This window comes from Microtus pennsylvanicus, chromosome X, assembly GCF_037038515.1.
Source record: "Microtus pennsylvanicus isolate mMicPen1 chromosome X, mMicPen1.hap1, whole genome shotgun sequence".
Lineage (NCBI taxonomy): Eukaryota > Metazoa > Chordata > Mammalia > Rodentia > Cricetidae > Microtus > Microtus pennsylvanicus.
Genome location: NC_134601.1, coordinates 112,141,924 through 112,167,355, shown reverse-complemented (window position 1 = coordinate 112,167,355; position 25,432 = coordinate 112,141,924).

Here is a 25,432-nt window from a genome sequence, read left to right as displayed (position 1 = left end):
GTGGTTGGGACAAGAGGTGCAGAGGAACTGGGAGCAGCAGAGGTTGGGGAACTGTAATCAGAGTATATAATATGAAAAAAATCTATTTTCAACAAAACACAGGTATTCCATTCCCAACTTCATTTGCATTCTCTCTCTTACCCTCACTTAGTCCACTTAGTTTTACCTTATATTCATGGGTATAGAACCATCTATTGGTATAATTTTACTATAATCTCAAAAATAGAAGATAAAAAATTAAAATGGATAATGGTATAGTGCAATCGAAGAGTAAATGCTTATCCTATATGAAACCTGGAAATCTCCATTCAGCATCAACTCTATAACCCTGAATATTTTTATCTTTAGCTGAATAAAATTTCATTTCATATAGGTACAACATTTAACTTGCCAATTCATCAATTGGTTGATTAATATCTAGATGTTTCCAGAGCCCAGCTATTATGAATAGAGCAACTATGAACATGGATATTCATGTGTCTCTGTCAGGAGAAATAGAGTTCTTTGTGTATATGCCCATGAGTTTTATAGTTGGGGCATATGGTAGATTTTACGTACTTTCTGTTGGCTCAATTTTACATTACTGTTAGGGACCATGCAGGCTGTTTGGTGGAAAAGTCATCAACACATTATCTATCTGTGAAAATTGTGAGCTGCAATAATGGCCACTATTAGATGTTAAGCTAATGAGTGCAATAGTAGTGTTAATGTTACAGAGATGACTAATCACATTCCAATTGGACTTAAGGCCTGCTACACAGAAGAAAATGTGCCTATTACTGTAAATTTAGCCAAGAACCCATGGTTAAGATGCTCAAAGGCCTCAGGAGTGAACCTACTGTTGCTATTCTGCCAAATAGCATACTATAAAACTACACCCAAAATTCATATCCCTCTACCTATAGATAAGTGCAGCTCTCAGACCTCATGGGAGAAGTTTCTCTGTCGAGTGGACTGTGGTTAAAGCAGAAAGTCCCTCTTGGTTAACATAGAGATGATAAATGTCAATGGATTGCCCAGCCACAGCTGGGACATTTAGATCACATCCTGTAGCAGTTTGAATGTATTTGGCCCCCATAAGCTCATAGACAATGGCAATATTAGGAGGTGTGTCCTTGTTGGAGTAGGTGAAGCCTTGTTGGAGGAAGTGTGTCACTGTGGAGTCAGACTTTGAGGTCTCTTTTTCTCAAGATTTTCTCAGTGTAACTTTCAGACTGTTTTTACTGTTGCCTGCAAGACAGGACTCTTAGCCACCTCTCCAGCACCAAGTCTGCCTGCAGGCTACCATGTCCCATCATGATGATAATGGACTGAATCTTTGCAATGTAAACTGACACCTCAATTAAATGTTTGCCATTATAAGAGTTGCAGTGGTCATGGTGTCTCTTCACAGCAATAGCACCCATAATTAAGACACGTCCCTTCCGCAAATCCTAGGGACCATTTCAGAAGAGTGTGTAGAAAGACTGGAAGAGGTAGTAGTGGAGAGAACAGGGATGAAATTATTTTCTGTATATGACAGAAATAGCACTCAGGAAGTCACAAGCCATGGGTGCCTGCACAAGATCAAGTCAGTCCATATTCTTGCATGGAAGCAGAAGGGATTCAATTCCTCAGCCCTAACTGAGGAGCTATAGAAAGGTGATGACTTCTTCAGGAGGGAAACACAGTATGTAAGAGTGTGGTCCCTGGTAGGTCAACCATGTTTCAGTGTTAGTCCAAAACCTATGAGTATATGAGCAACACAAACTGGGGTTGATGAGCTAATGTTTAAAAATGAAGACACAATGTTGGGGTATAGGGAGGTTGATGTGGGAGGATTTGAGGGGAGATATCGGGGTAAATATAATCAAACACATTGAAAAATTCTCAAAGCACCAATAAAATATTTTAAAGCCCTGAAGACCTAAGCACAACTTCCAAGAGGCTAGGAAAATAACCTCTTCAGATTCAGGTATGTTTTGCTACCAGAACCTTTGCTAGAGTACTATGCAATTATAAAAATTTAATGACAACCACTGAGGAAATTAAAAACAATACAGGAACTACACACACACACACACACACACATATGTATGTGTACATATATACATATATATCTATTACTACACACACACACATATAATATATATATATATATTACTTTTAATATTGTCAGTATAAATGCAAGGCAATTAGAGTAAAGAAAACTTTAAGAAGGATTTGGGAACATAATTAATTCCAAACCAAAATATAATTTTTATATTGAGAAGCCAAAACTAAGTTTCTTTTGGATTTTTGGAAGATGAGAACCAATCAAAAATTCCCTCTCTCTTGGACATGTAAGATAATGGATATGCCTTTCTAGTACACATGATAGGATATAGTAGAGTATTATTACAATTATTGGTAACACTTAGAATAAAAAAGTTTGTGTTATTGCTACATTTAGGTAGTTTATAAGAATTTGTTATGTTTGAGTGCACTGATTGCATTCAAGTACCAAATAAATGTGGAATTAGTACAAAGTACTGATCATTGTGTTACTCCCCAATCCTAGGAAGACGTGTTTTGAGGATATGGAAATACTCAGGATTGACAAAAATCACAGAAACTAAAGTTATAAAACTGCTTATTGCAAGAGACATGAGGACAATTTTTAATCTGTTATTCAAATTTGAATTATATTAATAAACTTGTATTATATTAAAGGCATGGCCAATCAATCATAATAGCATTTTAAAATCAACTCTATTTGCTGGTAAAAGTTTTTATATCAGTCACATTGTCATTCTAATCATGTTACAAACCATAGCAAAACTTATATAAGAACACTACATAGTATACTTTAAATATATTACCCAATATCCAATCAAAATAAGTAACAACTCAATAGCTTCAAACAAAAGTCATTAACCAGATACCTGGACTGGAGTGGTGAATATGCTGACAGAGCGGGGAAGAGAAGTGCACAAGAGAATAAGCAAGGCCAGCCATCAATGGGAGGGCCATGATCAAAAACACAGTTTATTTTTCCAAGGTGGTATAAAATGTCCCAAGAAGTTATTCTAAATGAGTCTTTGCAAAATAGTCTATCATAGTAATGGCCCACAGTAAAAACATATGATGACAAAGGAATTAGTGAAGTATACACAATTTACCCTTGGGCTTCCCTTTCTAAATGCAAAATGGTACATTTTAGAAAAGGATACAGGAACATGTTATAAATTCCAAACATCACTCATGACATTGATGACATACAATAGAGATGGGTGTAATGTCTTCAAGACAGATACCATCTTCAGGGTATGTGTCATCAGAGAATTAGTTTCAGCAAAAAAAAAAAAAAAGTTTCAGTGAGGTTCCAGTTGGACAGATGGTACATAATGAGTCATAGCTTAGAGTTCCTAGTACACAGACTTCTATGTGTGTCTGGGAAGGTTTTTCAATAACCACAGTATAATTATTTGCATCAAAGTTCTAAAACATTTATATTTTAAAAACTAGAAACCAAAGGAGCTGATTTAGAAGATACACCACAGAGGTGACCAAATATCTGGATTCTTATGCTAGTCCTTCTTTGCAGCTATTTATAGAACAAGTAATATCTGTTACTTATATTTAGTTAAAATTTTTCGTTGTCAAACTTTCCTAGCTTGTTCAGCAAAGAATAATTCATGTTCATGGTATAGGGAGGAAACTCAGTTGGTAAACTGTTATGCAAACATGGGTATCTATCTTTGATCTTTAGAACCCACAATACAACAAAAAGTGGCACATGTTTGGAATCCCAGCAATGAGGAGATGGGGGCCACACTTAGAGCTTGCTAGCCAGTCCACCTAGTCTGCATAGTGAGCTCTAGGTCAATGAGAGACTTTCTCTCAGAAAACAAGAACGGCTCCTGACTAATGAAATCCAAAGCTGGCCTCTGCTCCCCTCTCACATGAGCACACATGACCCATAGGAACAAAGGAGGGGGGGGGGAGAGAGAGACAAAGAGAGAATGACTTATTTTTAAATAATATCTACAAAGATAATCCAGTTTTATACATTGTACAGAAGAATTTTTAGTTTGGTCAATATATTTAATATATTTTTGCAGTGCTCCCCACTAGCCAGATCTGGAGTCTAATTTTAGGCAGACCTGTTATGGCACAGTGGTCACATTATATTTTTCAATGACTTTGGCTTTCCAAAGAGTATTTCCTACCACATGGTTGTACCTTCACTAATTTTGCAGGAATCATTATAAATGGTGGTGTTAGATATGTATAAAGTTTTCGTAGGATTTATTTTCGTGTCACAGGGACAGAGAGACAGAACAGTGAAGCAGGGTCTATGTATCAGTAGGAAGTAGAAGGTATTGCCTATGTGCAACACTAAGCCATTCAATTCCTGAGTACACTGTTATGATCTCCCTCCTCTGTCATTTACATAGCTGCTACCAGGTAGAGAGGAATTCCTGGTAAACAGAATTGACAGACTGCGGGTCTATTTAAAAGAAAGTTGTTATGAGACACAGACGTATTTCTATTGCTTTTGATAATGTATCTTAAGAAATACTAAACAGAGAAAGTATAACAGGAAAGTTGGAGTGCTTTAGGTTCTTAATCTCAGTATGAAAGGAATATAGAAATGGAATTCAGCAGAATGGAACTAAGGACAGTATTGTTAGACTTTGAGAACAAAACAACAGGAACAAGTTGTAAATCCTGACATTAGCTAGGAGGTGGGAAATTAAGATGTGTTAAAAGAGAAAACCTTGCCTGTTTGTGTTTGGTTCTAAATAAGCCAACACATTCAGCAATGAAGGTTGGCAAGCAGCTGCGAGGGCAGAGAACTGGGGTGGGGATTAGCATAGAGTGAATTAGGCCCTGACTCCAAGGAAACTATAAAAGCCTGAATGAATGTAAATTTTTGGCACGGGTACTGCCCTTTAAAGAACACCAAGCCTCGGACACTTAATAACTGGCAAAGCTTTTCTCCAGGTAAATCTCAGAGAAACGGCAAAGTCTTCCTCTAGTTCAGGCAAGCCTTTCATCCAAGTACGTGTGTTTATGAATGACTGACTAACACGTGCACCAATTAGGAGCTGCAGCTTCATCCTCTGGATGATTGCCAGCTGAGACCACTCCCCTACAGAGATCTCCTACATAGACTAGCTAGCCTTTCTGTCTCATGCTGTACATAGCAAACATGTTGAAATTCCAGCTGTTGCATTGTTTGTTCCATCCATCTGAGCAAGTTTGGCTCACTGGATTCCAGCTCTTCTATACATAGAGTGTACACTCTATACATATAGTGTATCTCTGTATCTGTTGTTTCTTCATTCTTTTGTCACCCCAGTTAGGCCAATCCCTGAAACCACACAGGGAGCAGCAGGGGACATCAAAGGGTGAGAAAATTCAGAATACAAAGGAAAGCATGTCTATACAGGAAAAACATGCTTGGATTTTTAGCCAGTATCTGAAAAAAAGATAAGAAGAGGAAGGAAGGGCACAAGTCTCGGACCTCTGCAGGAGTAGGCAGGAACCAGAGACCTCTGCAGGTCTGGGCACGAGTCTGACACCACGGAGGAAGTAGGCCTGAACCAGAGAGCACTGCAGGTCCGGTCATGAATCTAAAACCTCTGAGGGAGTAGGCCTGAGTCAAGACCTCTGCCAGAGCAGACCCAAGGCAACAACCTCAGCAGAAAGAACCCCAGGCAAGCATTCTTCGTGGGAGCAGGCCTGAAATACCCCTGGTATTCAGAGCAAATGCCAGGAGCGCCAAGACATCTGCAGGAACATGGAGTGACTGCCAGGGTGACTGGAACAGTGACCCTGACTACACCATCAGAAACAACCATCTGGGCCTTGCATCCACAGGTACTGGGAAGATTGATCACCAGAGTCACAGACAGTCCCAACTACACCAATCAGAGGAAAAGATGGATAGACAAGGTAAAAACACAGGCAACACCACGAAGAGCAACATGACACCAGTAAAAACAAGTGGCCATACAATAGCCTAATATAGATGAAGCAGAAGAAAATGACCTACAAAACAACTTTAGGAGAATATTTGAGGCCCTTAAAAAGGAAGTGAAAAATTCCCTCAAAGAAATGGAGAAAAAGACAAACAAAAAATTGGAAGACATCAACAAATACTTTCAAGAAAACCAAGAAAAAGCAGTCAAACATATGAAAAAAAAAACTATTCAAGACTTGAAAACTGAAATAGAAATAATAAAGAAAACACAAACCAAGGAAATTATATAAAGAGAAATCATGATAAAATGATCAGAAACCACAAATGCAAGCATAAAGAGCAGAATACAAGATATGGAAGAGAGAATCTCAAACGCTGAGGATACAATAGAGGAAATAGGCTCATTGGTCAAAGAAAACATTAAATCTAACAAAAGCTTAACACAAAATATCCAGGAAATATGGGACAACATGAAAAGACCAAACCTAAGAATAATAGATAGCTATAGAAGTCCAACTGAAAAGCACAGAAATATATTTAACATAATCATTAAAGAAAATTTTCCAACCTAAAGAAAGATATGCCTTATTCAAAATTAATGTTTAAAAGATACAAATTTTCTCATTATTCAGTATAATTTGGATAAAACAAAAAATGAAAAGCAGTCACGGAGGGCTCCCTGCCCTGTGGGAAGTCCAAGGTCCTCCCCCCTCCATGCAGGTCTAGGAAGGTGAGCATTCAAACAGGCTAGGCTCCCACAAAGCCAGAACATGAAGTAGGATCAAAACCCAGTGCCACTGTCCTTGGATTCTCAGCAGCCCTCATTGTCTGCCATGTTCAGAGAGTTCGGTTTTATCCCATGCTTTTTCAGTCCCAATCCAGCTGGCCTTGGTGAGCTCCCATTAGATCCGTCCGACCATCTCAGTGGGTGAGCGCACCCCTCGCGGTCCTGACTTCCTTGCTCATGTTCTCCCTCCTTCTGCTCCTCATTTGGACCTTGGGAGCTCAGTCCGGTGCTCCAGTGTGGGTCTCTGTCTCTATCTCCATCCATCACCAGATGAAGGTTCTGTAGTGATATGCAAGATATTCATCAGTATGGCTATAGGATAGGGCCATTTCAGGCTCCCTCTCCTCAGCTGCCCAAGGAACTAGCTGGGGACATCTCTCTGGACACCTGGGAGCCCCTCTAGAGTCAAGTCTCTTGCCAACCCTAAGATGGCTCCCTTAATTATGATATATACTTCCCTGCTCACATATCCACACTTCCTTTAGAATAAGGTAGGAATTTAGAATAAACAAATAGTGATTTTCATGATCAAATGAAAAGATGTAATATTTTAATTTGTGACTTCACTAAAACCAACATAAATATTATTTCAACATTTAGAAATATATCAAGTATAATATTACATATTTATGATTTAAAAAATCTAATTACAAAACTATAGAAGAAACATAAACAGTGAAAGAAATGTTACTCTGTGTACGCTGTTGTCAGCAGCATTAGAGATCAGTATCATCCATTTTTGATGTCTGCATAAATTTGCTCTCAGAGAAATCATAAAGAGATGATTCTTTTTAGGAATAAGCTAGAAGGACCTGAATACAGTCCTGATATTTTAATGTAATGTCTTTTTAAAATTTATTTTGCTTATGTGCTAAAATTATTTTTAGCATGCACAATTAAAATGAATGTGCACTCAAATTTAAATACTATGATTATATATTATGGTAAGTTCACACTATTTTATTAGTTAGAGTACTTTAAATATCTTAAAATCAATAAAAATGGTATCTTTGGGAATATTAGATGTATCATAATCTATAACATTGTGTACATAGATTTTCATAAAGATTTTCTTTCAAGACAGATTCTAAAATATGGTTATATAAATTTTTATCTTGTTACATAATGAGTAGCATAAAATTCATGTGGTGTTTAAAAATATTCTTAATATAAAACTGTTAACTGTAAGGTTTCTTTAAATTAAGACTGGATTATACATAAATAATTGAAAAGTTTACTGAAGATCTCTGTTAAATTTCCTTTTCACAATGAGAATTACAGAAAATATAATCCCAACGAATAATAATGTTTGAAATCTCGGTTTAGTAAAATATATCTTATGCAAGATTATGTCCTGGAAAAAAAATAAAGATATGCCTATGAAAATACAAGAAGCTAACAGAAAACCAAATAGACTGGTTAAAAAAAATGCCCCTGTTCACATAATAACCAAACACTAAACATACAGAATACAGAAAGAATATTAAAAGCTGCAAAGTTACATATAAAGGCAGAAATATTAGAATTACATTTGACTTCTCAATGGAAACAATGAAAGCCAGAAGGTCATGGTCAAGTGTTATGCAGAAATTAAGAGAACACTGATCCAGCCCAGACTATTATATCCAGCAAAACTTTCAATCACCATAGAAGGACAAAACAAGATATTCCATGACAGAACCAGTTTTGACCAATACCTAACCACAAACCCAACCCTACACAAAGTACCAGAAGGAAAACTCCAACCCGAGGAAGTTGGCTACATCTACAAAAACACAGACAATAGGTGATCTCACAGCAGTAAATCATAAGGAAGGCAAAAACACACAAATTAACATCACCACCAACAAAAGCTAAAATAATAGGTGATAGAAATCACTGCTCGTTAATATCCCTTAGTATAAATGGACTCAACTCACTTATAAAAAGACACAGGCTAACAGATTGGATACAAAAACAGAATCCATTCTTCTTCTTCATCATAGAAAGACATCTCAACCTCAAAGACCTCCTGAAACAGAAAAGATACTGTAAAACTAAGGACACGGTCAACAAGATAAAACAGCAGCCTACATGATGGGAAAAGACCTTCATCAACCCCACATGAGATACAGGATTGATCTCCAAAACATAAAAATAACTCAAGAAATTAGTCATCAAAAGAACAAATAATCCAGTAAAAAATCGAGTACAGAACTAAACAGAGAACTCTCAACAGAGGAATCTAAATGGCTGAAAGACCCTTAAGAAAATGTTCAACATCCTTAGCCATCAGAGAAATGGAAATCAAAACAACTCTGAGATTCTGACTTACACCTATAGGAATGGCCAAAATTGAAAACACTGATGACAACTTATGCTGGAGAGGATGTGGGATAAAGGGAATACCCCTACATTGCTAGTGAGTGTGCAAATTGGTATAGCCCTTTTGGAAATCAGTATAGTGATTTCTCAGAAAATTAGAAAACAACCTTCCTCAAGGCCTAGCAATGTCACTTTTGGGTAAATACCCAAAGGATGCTCAATCATACCACAAGATATGTGCTCAGCTATGTTCATAGTTGCATTTTTTGTCATAGCCAGAAACTGGAAACAACCTAAATGCCCTTCAACCAAAGAATGGATAAGGAAAATGTGATACATTTATACATTGGAGTACTACAGAGCAGAAAAAAATTAATGACATCATGAAATTTGCAGGCAAATGGATGGATGTTGACAGAAGTTCCTGACCCACCTGGTCCCACAGTCATTCATTCCCAAAGAAATACACAGAGGTCTACAATAATTATAAACTGGTTGGCTTATTAGCTCAGACTTCTTAACTAATTCTTACATCTTGAATTACCCCATAATTCTTGTCGGTGTTAGCCGCGTGGTTTGGTATCTTTTATCAGCAAGGCATTATCATCTTACTTCCTCTGCATCTATCTGAGTGACAACTGCAGACTGAGACTTTCCTCTTCCCCAAATTGTCCCTTTCTTATCGCCCTGCCTCTACTTCCTGCATGGTCACCCCACCTATACTTCCTGCCTGGCTGCTGGCCAATCAGTGTTTTATTAAAGCAATAAAATTGACAGGGTAGAAGACCATTGTCCCACAGCACTCCCCCCTTTTTTCAAAACAATAACTCTGAATCTAAGCTCCTTTGTTTAGCTATTTTTTTCCATACCATTATCCATAACAGCTTGTAACCAACACTCTAAACTAAGTTAATGATGGAGGAAGGTCATTGGTTAAAAAAATAAAGAAACTGCTTGGCTGGCCCTCATAGCTTAGAACATAGGTGGGTGGAGTAAACAGAACAGAATGCTGGGAGGAAGAGGAAGTTAGCTCAGAGACTCGGGAGCAGACGCCTCAGAGAGATGCCATGCTCCCTGCTCCCGGGCAGACACATGCGATGAAGCACCAACCCAGGATGGACGTAGGCTAGAATCTTCCCGGTAAGACCAGTGCTCGCAGATTATTAGAGATGGGTTGATCGGGATATCAGAATTAGCCAGTAAGGGCTAGAGCTAATGGGCCAAGCAGTGTTTAAATGAATACAGTTTGTGTGTTGTTATTTCAGGCATAAGCTAGCCGGTGGCGGGAGCTGGGTGGCAGAATGCAGCCCCACAGCTCCCACTACAAGTTAAATATACATAATACATTTTTTGGGAATGTTGGCATAGTTTTCTAGGCTACTTCCTGCTGACTGGGGGCACTGATAATCTTATGGGGACCTAAAGAATATTTAGAATTATAATCAAGTCCTGACTGGAGTATCTTGTGAGGCTTGATCATCTCATCCAGCAGTCTTGAAACTGTTCTGTATATAGAATTCAGAGGAAACTCCAACAGAGATCCTCTGAAATGTTGGATCTTTGGACCATCTGCTCCTATCTCCTATTCTTCGGGGGGGGGGGGGGGGAGTAGGTCTTTCCTGATCAGAAATGATTTTTCTTAACCCAGAATGAATCCACAGCCTCTCATTTCCTGTGGAAACAAAAGCAAAACATTTTCTCCAAAGTAACATAACTTTAGACTTAAATTTTAAAGTCAAGGCATTTTCAAAATATATATGTTGGATTAATCCAGCAGCATTTATAATCAAATAATTTTAGCAGTTGTTGCTTTTTGCTTGGCATTCAAACAATTCAAAGACAACACAATAACATACAGTATCCAGATTCTCTGTGTATTTTCCATCTTTATGTGGCTTTATTTTAAGCTCTATTTCTTTTACTTCTATTTTTAATTTTTGGTCGAGACAGATTTTTTTCTGTGCATCTTTGGCTTTCTCCTAGAACTCACTCTATATACCAGGCTGTCCTTGAACTCATAAAGATCTGCCTGCCTCTGCCTCCCAAGTGCTAGAATTAAAGGTCTGTCCACCACACCCAATTTCTCTCTCTCTCTCTCTCTCTCTCTCTCTCTCTCTCTCTCTCTCTCTCTCTCTCTCCTTTATCATTTTTCTTTTCTCTCCCAAGCTTTCATATATTGTTAAAGACACTGTAAACCACTTAGAGGTTTTTTTCATCTGAATCTATCTTTACTGTATATCTCTCTTTTTGTTACCACATGACTCTTTAAGGTAGGTAATATGGCTAGGATTAAAACTGTGGTTTTGATGGCTGGATCTACCCCATTTCTTAGCTTTCTTAGAGTCTAGCTTCATGGCAGAAGTATTGGCAGGAGCCATGTTTATTGCCACAACTCTATGAAGTTTCAAGGTCCCTGCTACCGCCAAGAATCATGCTGTTGGCTATGTATAAACATCATTTAAGTGCTTTGAGGGCAGAGCCTCTTACAAGGGCTGCAAGGTTATTGCATTTAAAGCTGAGTCCGGAAGCCTCTCTTAAATGAGAAACACTTGCCTCTAGCAATCAGAGACCACCTGAGAAAATACTGCTACCAAGAAACCATGCTTAACTCTGTTCTTTTGTGTCAAGAATTATTTCCTAAGCTCTCTCAGGTTTTACGTGGATGCATTTGTCCACGTTGGCACCATTTGTTGAAAGAGGTTTCTGTCCTTCCCAGTCCCACAGCCATTCAGTCCCAAAGAAACACAGAGGCCTACATTAATTATAAGCTGGTTGGCTTATTAGCTCAGACTTCTTATTAACTAATTCTTACATCTTGAATTACCCCATAATTCTTGTCAGTGTCAGCCATGTGGCTTGGTATCTTTTATCAGCAACACATTCTCATCTTGCTTCCTCTGTGTCTGGGTGATGACTGCAGACTGAGACTTTCCTCTTCCCAAAATTCTCCCTTTCTCATTGCCCCTCCTCTACTTTCTGCATGATTGTCCTGCCTATACTTCCTGCCTGGTTGCTGGCCAATCAGCATTTTATTAAAAAAATATGAGTGACAGGGTTCAAGACCATTGTCCCACAACAGATGGATATATAAAACATCATATTGAGTGAGGTAACCCAGAACCAGAAAGACAAATATCATATGTACTCACTCGTAAGTGACTTTTATACATAAAACAAAGAAAACCAGCCTACAATTCACAATCCCAGAGAACCTGGACAACAATGAGGGCATTAAGAGAGACATACATGGATCTAATCTACATGGGATGTAGAAAAAGACAAGATCTCCTGAGTAAATTGGGAGCATGGGGACTTGAAGGGGAGAGGAGAGGAAGTGAAGGGAGCAGAAAAAAATGTATAGCTAAATAAAATAAAAAAATAAGTGGAAGGAGAGTTAGAACTTAAAAGTTGGGCAGACTTAGTATTGAAGATCTGCAAAGTACTAAATCAGGGGAGGATTTTCTGGAAAGGACAAGTACATCATCTAAGATGACTCAGCTTTTTGGGGGTTGGACTCCAGGCTATCTGACCGACAAGCCCAACTGTATTAATTCTTACTAGAGGAGACAATATGAAATGCTGTAATCTTTGAAGCAAATTATGATGTCCAGTCTGCACCCAGGACCAGGAATGAGTATCCCATTCTGTTACCAGGACTACTAAAAAGGGGGAGCTGCAATGATTTCCTCTCTAGTAGCACTAGGGAAATAGGCATGACCCAAAGTTGACCAGGAGGGAAGAGTTCCATCTTCATTGGCCTCCAAGGCACTGATCTACATCTGGCTACACATCTAAAGTGCAGCCAGCTCTGTTTCTGAGATTTTTTCCTAAAACTGCATCTGGAATGGCAGATTCATTTGTTTACGTGTTTGCTTTTCTTGTAGGTTTTAATGAGAATAATGTTGACAACGAGAAGTACCTTCCACACTGTTCATTTCACAGGTAAGGAAACATAGGTTCAAAAAGCTTACATACCTTTCAACTCATAACAAAATCCAATATAAAATCATTCAGCTTTATGAGATATAGTAGTGAAATAAATAGTAATAGAGATGAAATCCTTAATAATGCAACTGAAATTTTATTTTAAATTTGATCTGAAAATCTTTTTAGACTGTACTTTTCCCTCAGACTTTGTTTCTAGTATAGTCATCTGCTCAACTGACTCAAACGATTCTGAATGAAAGATACTGCTTTCACATACTAGCTTAGAATAGTCATTTGTCCAATTCGATTCAGAAGATTCTGAATGGAAAATGCCAATTTCACATAGTTGGTCAAAGTAAATAAGCATTTCTCCTTTAAAATTCTCTTTATTTAGGAAAAGTTTCTAAAGAAATACGGCATTTTATTGCTTCTTTACCTATCTTGACTTCCAGCAGGGCAAAAGAATTGTTACTATGACAACTCTATTTTCCCAAAACTCCCTGATGTACCACATTTGCATTAACCAGGAGTGATCATTATTATTCAATGGCAACTCTGATAAAACTCTTTTCTCTTCAACTGTTTTCAGTACTTCTGAAGCCCTCCTGTCTGCAAAAGAGAATAACTCTCAAATGGACACTTAAACTGAGCTTTCCAAGATAATGTCACCTGTGCCATCTGTTTGCCAAACAAGTATAAGGTATGAGTACAGCACAAGATAGTTTTATTTTGTAAGTACTTGCCAAGCATTTCTATTATGAATACAGCTGGATTGAACCAAGAGTAAGGTGACATTTGGGGATTTATCATTTCTTCAAATCCATTCAAATATAATAAAAAATGATTTTAAAGTGGGTAACACAATGAGGAATTTAAAACCAAATGATAGCAATCAGAACATAGAAAGACTATCTCAGATGGAGCTCAGCTGAAAAAATATTTGATAACTTTCCTGTATTGTACCTTTGCCTATATCTACTTATTCCTAACAGTTTTCTTTACTGACACAAAAGCCATCCCATGCCTTCTAGAAGTACCAGGATTTCTGATTTCTTTCTAGTATAAAATGAAGTATCTAACTCAGGTCCCCCAGCCCCTTAAAAAGTCTTCTCTCTTTCTTTCCTTCTTTTCTTCCTTGATATTTTTTTTTACTGAATTGATTCCCTTGCCTAATTTCTAAAGCAAACACTCTATCTAGGAGGGTGGGATGTACTAAGTGATTGGAGCTAATCATAGACCATTCCCCTCATTTTATTTTTAACCAGGAGGGGCAGAGCATTGAAGGTGAGAAGATGCAGTTTTTCCATCACTTAGAGGTGTAAGGATGTGCACAGGGCATAAATATCCAAGCATACGTGTCTTCTATCAATACAGAAATTTTGGCAGTCATTATACATAAATATTAACTCTCCCTGTAGTACCATCAACCGCTATTTATCAGAAGGAGCAGTACATGATTCAGTGTCTCTCTTAGGAACATTGGTATAAGGGATGGCAAATTGCTACTGTAAAATCCCAGATACTAACTGTGTTAACCTTTATGAAGACAAAAGTGCTTGCCTTTGATACAATAGCACTATAATAACAGAACTGACCATAGGCAATAGATAATCAAATGAGTACAGCTGTGTTCCAATAAAATTTCACTGACAGCAACAAGAGAAAGAGTAGGCTGGCCCAGAAGGCTGTAATTTGTTGAGTCTTCCAAAAATAAAGCAGAAGGGAAAATTTAATGCCTTTAATAAAACATATATTTTTTGTTTCTAAACCTGAAAATGAAAATTCCATAACTCACCGTGTTTTGTTCTTTTCCCTGCTACCTGAAAACTCAGAACTATGTTTAATGCTCCCCTTTAAAAATACAGCTTCTCAATGCCAAGCAGTGGTGGTGCGTGCCTTTAATCCCAGCACCTGGGAGGCAGAGGCAGAGATCCCTATGAGTTTGAGGCCACCTGGTCTAACAAAGTGAGTTCCAGGACAATCAGGGCTGTTCCACAGAGAAACCCTGTCTTGAAAAAGAAACAAACAAACAAAATAAAAACAAAACAAACAAAAATACAGCTTCTCATTTTCTTTGATATGTGAAACTTTTCCACCATGCTTGGTCCCACAGATCTGCACCTACACTTCATTATTTTTTTCTCTGTGTATGTTTTAATATTTTCAGGTTTTCAAAACATCAAAGTGCATCTAAATACTACTAATGGAAAAACTAATCATGTCTTCTGGTACAAAATGCTACAAGATGATCATAAAATGCCTACAGAGGAAATAATGCATTTTAAATTTATCTTCAGAGATTATTGGGTTCTTCTTTAATTCTATTACTTTATTGTTTTCCACTAAAAGTACTTTCAAAAAAACTAGAGTCAAATATTTCTTAATGCTAAAATTTCAAAAAGCCTAAGCTTTTTCAAATACAATTCTCATCAGAGACTGGAGAAACTGAGTAATATTTCATTGAAAATTTCTTCTTCTGATAATGATTCATGATTTATTTTACATAAAGAAATTTCTAAAAGTAGTCATCTGTACAATCCTCCATCCAAATATGTGGGGAGTTGCCATGAGCAAAACCAATTGTCTAACCCTTTGAACAGTAATCAGTTACTGAGAAATTCAATTATGTTTTGCCATTAACTACTGAAAAATGGTGCAGGTTCCACAATAAAGGGCCTGATATCACAAGACTGCTTCCATTTTGGGCTTAACTGGAAAGCACAGGTGATTTTACATGCTTCTGAATGCAGGAAAGTGAAGCTATAAAGTAGAGGTTCCAATGGACCCTATCCTCTTGGACTTGGAAATTTGCTTTAATGGCTCAAATAACATGGGAAGGCATCTCAGTTCCTCTTGTTTATTAATTTCAAAGCATATAGTTTGGGAAAAAGACAAATGGAGAGACATGCAAGCTATGTGTTCACCAACCAAGAAATTCTCTGAACCCCAAACTTTTAAGGTTTGTTTTCTTTTGTTTTTATGTGCTATTCATTACCTGGGTATAATGAAAGTATTATCCATTTGTCAAAGCTGAGGGTGGACTAAAAGCACAATTTCTAACCATGCCTTGTCTTGGTCTTTCTGATAACCAGACCTTATTCTAAAGTTATCTAGGGGTCCAATAAAAAGAAAGTACCTCATTAGAATAAAAGATGGTCCTATTACCGAGGAAATTCCAAGGGATTCCAATTCAGAAGCCCTCTGTCAGGAACAAAGGTAAATAACACTTGAAAAAGTTGTTCATAGTTGCCCTATAAATAAAAAAAAATTAAAAGAGTTATGAAGTCTCCATATAAGGAACCCGGTCCAAATAATGTGTGTGTGTGTGTGTGTGTGTGTGTGTGTGTGTGTGTGTGTGTGTGTGTATGTGTGTGTGTGTGTTATATTATTTAAGTACATTTGAAGACAAATTCAAGAACCTTATTTCCTTTATGTGTGCTTATTTCTACATGACAAAATCAGAAACAACATTTGTATTTAGTGAGTGTTATTTCTAAAAATAGTAGTAGAACTAAAGACCTGGAAGGAACTTCTTGCAAATTAATGGATCAATATGTTAAATCTTTCATGACTGCCATAAAAATTTGAGAGGCAGTTACATTTTTGGCACATGTGATACAAAACTATCAACAGTTAATGAGACTGTGGCAAAATCATATGAAAAAATATTGAAGCTGTCAATCTATTTTCCCTCCCCTGGCAATATTATTAAGGGGTGTTTATGCTCTCTTAAGCAAACACTTCAGAAATTTATTCATATGCCCTCAATTGTACCCATATCTATGCCCTAAATAGAATACAAATTGTCCTAATAACAATTACACATTCTAAAGCTTGTACTCTATTTTGTTTTTAGATTTCAAGTGTTCTTTTCATAATATTAAAAAATATGAACATAATAAGTTACCTTGAATTTTGGTGTGTGTTTGCTGACATATGTGCTTTTGCTTCATGGAAAAATTATCCCCATTTTCTTTGACTTCGTTCCCTCTTCCTAAAATTAGTCTTCCCCTTCTGTTTGTTACCTTATTTTCCTGTCATTGAAAAGAGGGTTGGTTAAGCTAGACCAATGACACAGGAGTCTCATGTGGTTCTCAAAGGCTCTGACCATCATGGAAAAGAAAAGAGCAAATCCTTCCTTTTCACACTCTCCTCTACAAAGGGAGTGCTTGCTTTTTTTAGTTAGCTTGTTCTGATGAATTAGTGGATAGTACTTCTTTTTACTTCATTTTCTGCTTTTGCTACTTGGCACTCTTACTTCAACTGAGGTCAAAGACTCAAACATCCAGACTACTAGTCTAACTCAGGGAGCAGCAAGTCTCTTCCTTAATGATGATGTATAATAACCGCCAGTTAAGAGGGAAAACTGCTGCTTTGTTATTTATTGACTGCTATTCATTTTTCAGACTTACAAAAATCTGTTCAACTGAGTTTATCAATAATTATTTCTTCTTCTTCTTCTTCTTCTTCTTCTTCTTCTTCTTCTTCTTCTTCTTCTTCTTCTTCATCATCATCTTCTTCTTCTTTTCTTCTCCTTCTTCTTAGTTTGTTTTTTGAGAAAAAGTTTCTCTGTAGCTTTGGAGTTTCGTCCTGGAACTAGCTTGTGTAGATTAGGCTAACCTCGAACTCTGTCTGCCTCTGCCTCCCAGGTGCTATGATTAAAGGCATGCCCCACCAACATCTGGCTATTACCTCTTTTTTTAATAGGAAATTCACTTAAAATACTGAACTTTTAGGCACTAACTAACAATGCGTAATGTACCCTCTAAGCCTAAGATTCATGTTAAGTCTGTCTTCTAATGGATGATTCTTCAGAAGGTATAGATATTGTGAATCTGATTGAAGTTAATACTAATCATCTTTCTAAATGTTTACAATGAGAAGAAAGAAAGAGCATCTCTATCTAACTCACTCTTACATTCCCTAAGGCTAGCCTAGCACTCCTTGGGTACTTGATATAGACCTGGGGATCAAGTGACTAAATACCTTTCTCCATGAAGAAACAACAAATAACAACAAATTTTGCCAATGACATATTGTTTCAGTTTTACCTTTCAGAACTTAACAAAAAACTCACTTAAAGCAAAGGTGAGGTTCTCTATTGAATGACAGGGAGTAATGCATTCAGAAGGGATTCTGTGTTAAGCCATTACTGTAATAAACGATGTTGTGACAAGAAGATATTACTCCTCCACTGAAATCACAACCTACATCAGGAAATTAGAGCAAAAGAGGGTCTCAACAGTGCTGTTGTTTGCTTATTTATTGCTGGTGTTCCATGTTTGGACTATATCCAGCCTTCCCTTTATTGCAAAGGTAGAGTACTGCTAGTACTTTTATTACAATGATTGTTCAGTACCTGAGAACATATTCCTAAGAGGCCTACTAGGCGGTTATTGTAAATACTAAATTATATATAATTATTTCCATAAACATTTACTGATCACAATTGATGTGTGGGAGAATGTGCTAGGTCTTATTGAATACACCTAATCATTATGAAAGAAGCAGATTAGTCATCGAAGTGAGCAAAGAAAGAAAAACTTAATTTAACCAGAGTAAAACCGTTTTATCCACATTCTTCAATACATTTTGGAATATTTTTATTCAAAAATATATCCTTAAATACTTCAATATCTTGTAAGAAAGTTAGAAATGAAAAAAAACCTAAAAATATTGTCATTATTTGGTTATAATTCTTAAGAGTGTTTGTGGAGCCTAGTGGCATATTTTAAGCATCGTTAAGTTTTGAAATACTCATCAATTTCTTACTGTAGGTATTTTGTTTTCTCTTCTAAAAATTGGTTCATGTGCTCTTGTCTTGAAATTACTTTCTGTCTTGTCAGGTAACACATCGGCTCTTCCTGATTTACATGCAACTATAGTCCTTCCTAATTGCCCCCCCCATTGGTCTGGTTGCTCGGCCTCCACAACAACTGTCTTTGGTTTAAACTTTGATGAGAATTTCTCCAAACTTCATAGCATTATAAGATCTGACAGGACATCAACTCAGTCTCGATTACTATAAATGGCTTGCCTTTTTCTTTTTACTCTCTGAGGTCAGGTGAGATCACCATCACAGATGTAGAGTTAATCTGTGCAGTTATGTAAGATAATACTAGGTCAAGCTTCATACTGTTCCCAACTTGAATTTTTTTTATCATTTTTATGTTTCAAATTCTGTTTCATAAGTATAATCCATTGAGGCAAATGAGCATGCATATGAATAAAGACAATATAAAGGAAAATGAAATGAACTTAATATTTTAGTACTTTTGAAATACCATTATAAGTGTGTGTGTGTGTGTGTGTGTGTGGAGAGAGAGAGAGAGAGAGAGAGAGAGAGAGAGAGAGAGAGAGAGAGAGAGAGAGAGAAACATTATCACTTTGAACTTGGTGCCACCAAAGATTGAGCCAGTTCTGCTCTAAGAAGAAATATCTGAAACTACAATTTCAATTGAGAAGAGTTTAGAGATTTTAACCTTCATCAATGATGGTCAAAAACTCTCAAAAGTTTTGCTATAGTGGATTTTTATGATAAATACTGTACCTATCTGGTAGAGCCATTTAATTATTGCATGCTATATTAATTACCATAATAAACTCTACTCCAACAGGATTCAGGGTAAACAACTCTTCAGCCTCAGGCCTCTCTTCATTAAACTGCAATTAGCATGATAAATTAGAAGTGAGATTTTACTGCAGCCACTATTAGTGCTACTTACTCATGAGAAGACAGGGGAAGTTATCAGAAATAAGAAATAAGAATTAAAGATATTTAAATTAAAAGAAAAATGGTAGGGTTTGCTGTCTTCTACCCACTAGACCAACACAACTGTGTTCAGGCATACCTTGCATGGTTCAGCTATAAGCTGTAAATAAGAAACAGTATTAAATATTTATATCAATAGACACAGTTTTGTGAGTAAATGCCTTCTATCCCTGGAAGATCACAAGTGTATATCACAATGACTCTAAATTTAACAAAGCACTAATGGTAAGTCTTCTTTAAAAGATAGCAGGTATGGATGACCCCTAAAATACACCTTAATCTTAATCAGATGATAAGATATTACTCCATCAGCATTGCAGTATTACCTATTGAAGGAGACTTTCGTGTACAAAATTTGCTGAAATGTAAAACAAAAGCAGGTTACAAAATCTGATTTTAATCTTTGAAAATAAGCTATAAGCCAACAATTAGATTGCAAGACAATCTAATTAGATTAGATAACATCCAATTTTATTACATGTACAATAAGCTTAATGATGAGTCAATATAAATAGACCCATGACATTCTTTACCATATGTTGACGGAGTATTTTGATGCAAAAAGGAAGAGTTAAGTAGTCAGTCTCTAGAGTTGACCTCTATATATTTTAACCTTAAATTTAATGTTAATGATTAGATTATAAGGACACTTTGTAACCTTGAAGTGTCCCTATGTCATTTTGATCTAAGATTCTTTCCATACATTTCTTTTCATGACTGCCAACTATTCCCTAAGACAAGACACATTTAAAATGCTATTTCAATAAATGAATTTTCATACAAACCAAATGAATCATCTACTATATTCCATTTTACCTGGTCAAGTCTACTTTTTTGGTAGGGTAAGAGACTTAAGGCAAGGTTTCTCTGTGTATCCCTGGTTGGACTATCCTGAAACTTGTTTTGTAGGCCAGGCTGGACTCAAACTCAGAGATCTGCCTGCCTCTGCCTCACTAGTACTGGCATTAAAGGTGTGTGCCATTATTTGTTATTTGTTTTAATGAGACAAGCCACGCTGATTGGCCAGTAGCCAGGCAGGAGATATAGGTGGGACAACAAGACAGGAAGCAGAGGCTGGGCAATAAGAACAGGAGAATTCTGGGAAGGAGGAAGCCCATTCCTTCGCAGTATTGTCCAGACACAGGAGAAGCGGGATGTTGTGACCTGCCCCACTGAAACAGGTACTGAGCCATGTTGCTAACATATACAAGAATAATGAGCTAATAATGGGCTATATAAGTTATAAGAGTTATTAAAAAGCCTGAGCTAATGGGCCAATCAGTTTATAACGTATAGAGACCTCTGTGTGATATTCTTTGGGACATTAATGGCTGTGGAAACTGGGCAGGACAGAAACCCCAGCAAGCAGGCCCTCATGTTACACTACTCTATCTTTGGCTGGCTTGGCTCTCACTGTGAAGAACAGGCTGATCTTGAACTTCCAGCCATCTTCCTCCCATTGTCACCAAAGTGCCTGAATTACATGTGTGGAATACCACAGTCAGCTTTACTTGGTCAACTTTGCAGTCTGGCTCCTTAACCCTTCCTGTTTGTGTCAAAATATTCCATCAACAAATGGTAAAAATTGTCATGGTTTTGGTGATATTGATTCAACACTAAAGCTTATTGTACATGTAAGAAAATAGAATGTTATCTGAATTTTCATGTTCTTTGAAACAAAGCACTTAAACAATCTTACAGATTTTATTTCTTGTAAATGACTGCAATTTGTTAGAGCCAGTTCTATTCTAACATGTTTCTGAACCCTTTACCTAGTTCCAAGCCCTCTGCCAAAGTCTCCATTTGTAGGAGGCACCCGAGAGATCTTCATCCTCTGTTACTTGCTATGTTTAAGAGTATTCAATTAGGGCTCATCTTGAAAGTTTCTTTTCCTAAAACTTAAATCCTTCTTTTTCTCATCAAATCCTCTCAATTTTTGCCTGTACCGAATATATCAATCATTCCAGTTTCCTATTCCCATAATTATAGTAGACACACTTTCCCATAAATTTTGTTTCATGTTTATTAATGTGCCTTCCTTTCTCAGAAATTCTACTGAGCTCTGATATTCTTCTTAATTTTCATATTGCTTCTGTCACTACATCATTACTTTGATCTCTGCTTGTTTAAATGTTTTAACTGAATATAATTTTAAAATTAATGTATACATTTTTAACTCCATTTTGTATTTCAAAATTAATATCAATGAAACTCTGAGAATGGTTCAATCGGTAAGAGCATTGGTGCCAAGCCCAATGCTTTCAGTATGGATCCATCCCTAGAAGTACATACATGCTGGATATAGTAGAATAAGTACATTCCTATAGAGAGATGGGAGAGGAGGCAGAAGACTCCCCTGAAGCCTGTAGGCCAGTCATCTTGGCTTACACAACTGTGAAGAAATCCTGTGTTGCACATACATGAAATAAAAACCATATCAAAGTCTATTAACATTATCAGTACATATTGATATATCTTATTTTAAACTTCAACTCATTCAAAAAAGCAAAATGGTAGGGAAAAAAGACATCCAGATATCTCCTGTCTCCTTCAACATTGTTTTTAGGCTAAACATTGAACCGGTGAATTTAAACATATTATATCATATAATCCTTATACAAATCTTGCAATATCAATTACTAATGAGAGTACATCTTGTTCAGCTGTCAGGGATTAATTTGAACTCATGATCCTCTTGTCTGACTCTCCTCAATTACTGAGATTTTAGGTAACTGAGTATATACTTAAGTTTTTGTTTTGTTTTGTTGTCACATGAAGAGAAATGCTTGTGCCTTAGTTGATTTGAAACATAGAAACTTCTGGTACTAAATCTATTTTCACATGCTTCCTCAAATTATTCTAGATGGACCTTATTACCTCCTAAGTTCATACCAGAAGCAAATTAACTTTGTTGGTCTATAATCTTTCTTTTCAACCTGCCCTCCTTCAGATATTCAGCAGCAGAGTTAATAAACAGAAAAGAGATATGTTGCCTGGTACTTAGTGTAGCTCCATCTCTAAACAGTCTTGACTCCTCAGTGAGGTACTTGGAAGTCTAGACATTGTCCTCCCCTGTCTTGGTCATATTTATCCACCTATCTGAAGAATGCGCATAGATGTTTTGGAATAGAGTGCTCATCAGAAGAATCTCTTTACATGTCTTCTCCCCAGCATTGACTTCTCTGATGATTTTACTCTTTTGTAAACTATGCCAGAAAACAATATGAACAGGAAAGTACTGAGTACACTTTACAGATGTTTCCTTTTGGCCTCAATTGTATCTTACCATCCACATTCTCGTCACATTTTCAAATTAGGTGTTTTATTTCATTGTGAGACAACATCCACTATTTACTCATAAGGATAAACGTATGGAAAAGCAAATCCTGGGGAAAGAGGCAAGATAACGCTAATTATAGTTGGCTGGTGGTTTGCCCACCTCCTGATTGGTGTTCAGATCAAACTTGATTCTATTTTATTTGGGACCAGCAAAAGGCACTGTATTCCATAATCCCCTACATCTTACCCTCTGAGAACACTGAACTTCTTAGGTTATTAACATGTCAAGATGTTTTTCATCTTTTACCTCTGCACACACCATTTCTTTTGCCTCAAACATTTTTTTTTTTTACTTCGTCATCCACCTGACAAGGTTAAAGATATTCAAAAGGCTAGTGTTTATAAGTTCTCTATCCATCTACTCCTTCTTGGAAAACAAATCACAATTTAATATTGATAGAGGCCTGATACTGTTTATAACATCATTCCTAATATTTATATTTGTTCTTAAAAGTAGAGTCCACTTTGAGTGTAAATTCCTAGAATGTAGTAATTTAAATTGTAGAAAATTTGCCATTGAATATTAGCTAAGATTCTTACATTGCATCAGTTTTAGGATGGTCATTTTTTTTCCTGTACTGAGCAACATAATCATTTTCAGTCAACAGACCCTGTTTGCCCTTAACTCATTCTGCCCCCTAGAACTAAAGTATGGACAAGAGGCCTGGTGATGGGTAATTATTTTTGTCAGGTACTTTTGACTAGCATCAAAATACAGCCCTTTATAGCACATATTAATATCTATGACAGCTCAAGTCAGACCCATCTATCTCTCTAAAGAGAGGAAGCCATTTCCCACCCTTCAAATACTCTTTTCTGTTATTTAATACTATGTCAAAAATCATCATGATTAATAGTCAACATGGCCACTTCACTCAAAGGAACTTTAGAAGAATTTGTTATCATTCTTTGAAAATTCTATATTAAATAAAACTGTGAAAACAATGTGTTGATCCAAGAAAATATTAAAGAAGCCATTTGTATTATTATTGAATATCTATTAAAATTGTCATCAGCATTTCATAAGTTTTGATATAAATATGGGCTGCCCCTTTCCACACTTATCCTAAAAGTTTTTTGTCCAGAGGGAAAATTTACTTTGCAAAATCCTATCAGGAAAATTTCAATAGTCTAACTTAAAATAGTGCATTTTTTCCCTATATACTTCAATTTTCGCACCTGCATTCGTATCCCCCCCACCTCACTCATTAGAGAAAGGGAGGCAGTTTTCTGCTTGTCTCAATACTGCATTGACACAACAGAAAAGGTGTCCTGAGGGCAAAATCCCACACATCAAAGGCTGCTGCGGTTAGTGAAAATGCAAATTAATTAGAAAGGAAAGAGCCTAAAGAATGTCCCTGAAGGTGTTCTGGGTTTGTTTTGTTTTTTGTTTTTTGGGTTTTTTTTTTTTTTGGTGTTGTTGTTTATAACTGCTTTGAGAATCTCAAAGTGTTTTGATCATGTTCCATGCCTTCTCCATTCCTCATTTCTTAGTCACCTAACTTAACATCCTTTATTTCATCTTCAAGTCTCTGCTTCTTGAAAGCAAATACTTAGGAAAGTATTTCCTAGAATCAGTACATAAAAGCAACCATGACCCACATGGGCCAGGTTCCATCCCAATCTGGCAAGAGATCTTTGTAGAGTTGTCCACTTGGTACTGGTATTTCAAGGGGGGAAAAAGGATTATGAAAACTTACACTATGATTCCAGAGAGCTATTAAGACTAGGCAATATGTAGCATAGTTTAAGTCTGTGCAAAAGCGCACTGAAAGGACTGTCAAAAGATGAAGGCATAGAATAAATGAGCTCAAGTGAGAATCTATTCATGTTTGCAGCTGTCAGTAAAAGAAGCATGGAGCTACTCAAGTGTTTTGGGAGGCAGGTGATCTCTTTCCTCTCTTACAAAAAAACCCATTTTACAAGTTTCTTAACTTAATCAGAAAACATTAAAGCTGATCCTTTGTTTTTGCTCAGTACATATCACCAAAGGACTTGATGTTCATATGCCACAAGCAGATTTGCACTTCTGTGCTCCTTATACCTCAACTCGCAATAGCCTGATATAGAATCAAATATCCACCAATCTGTAAAATGGGAGAAAATATTTGTGAATTATACTTACAGTAACAGATTATTGCTCAACACACACAACTCATAGAAGACAATTATATTTTAAATGGTCAAAGGCCAGATTAAATGTCTCTCAAAAGATAGACAAAAGGTCAATACATACTTGAAAAATTCTCAGCATTATTAGTCACTTATGAAAATGACATTAAATGCACAATAGGTACCATTCAATGTATTTCAGAATAGTTACTATAAAAAAAGTTGGACAACAACAATATTT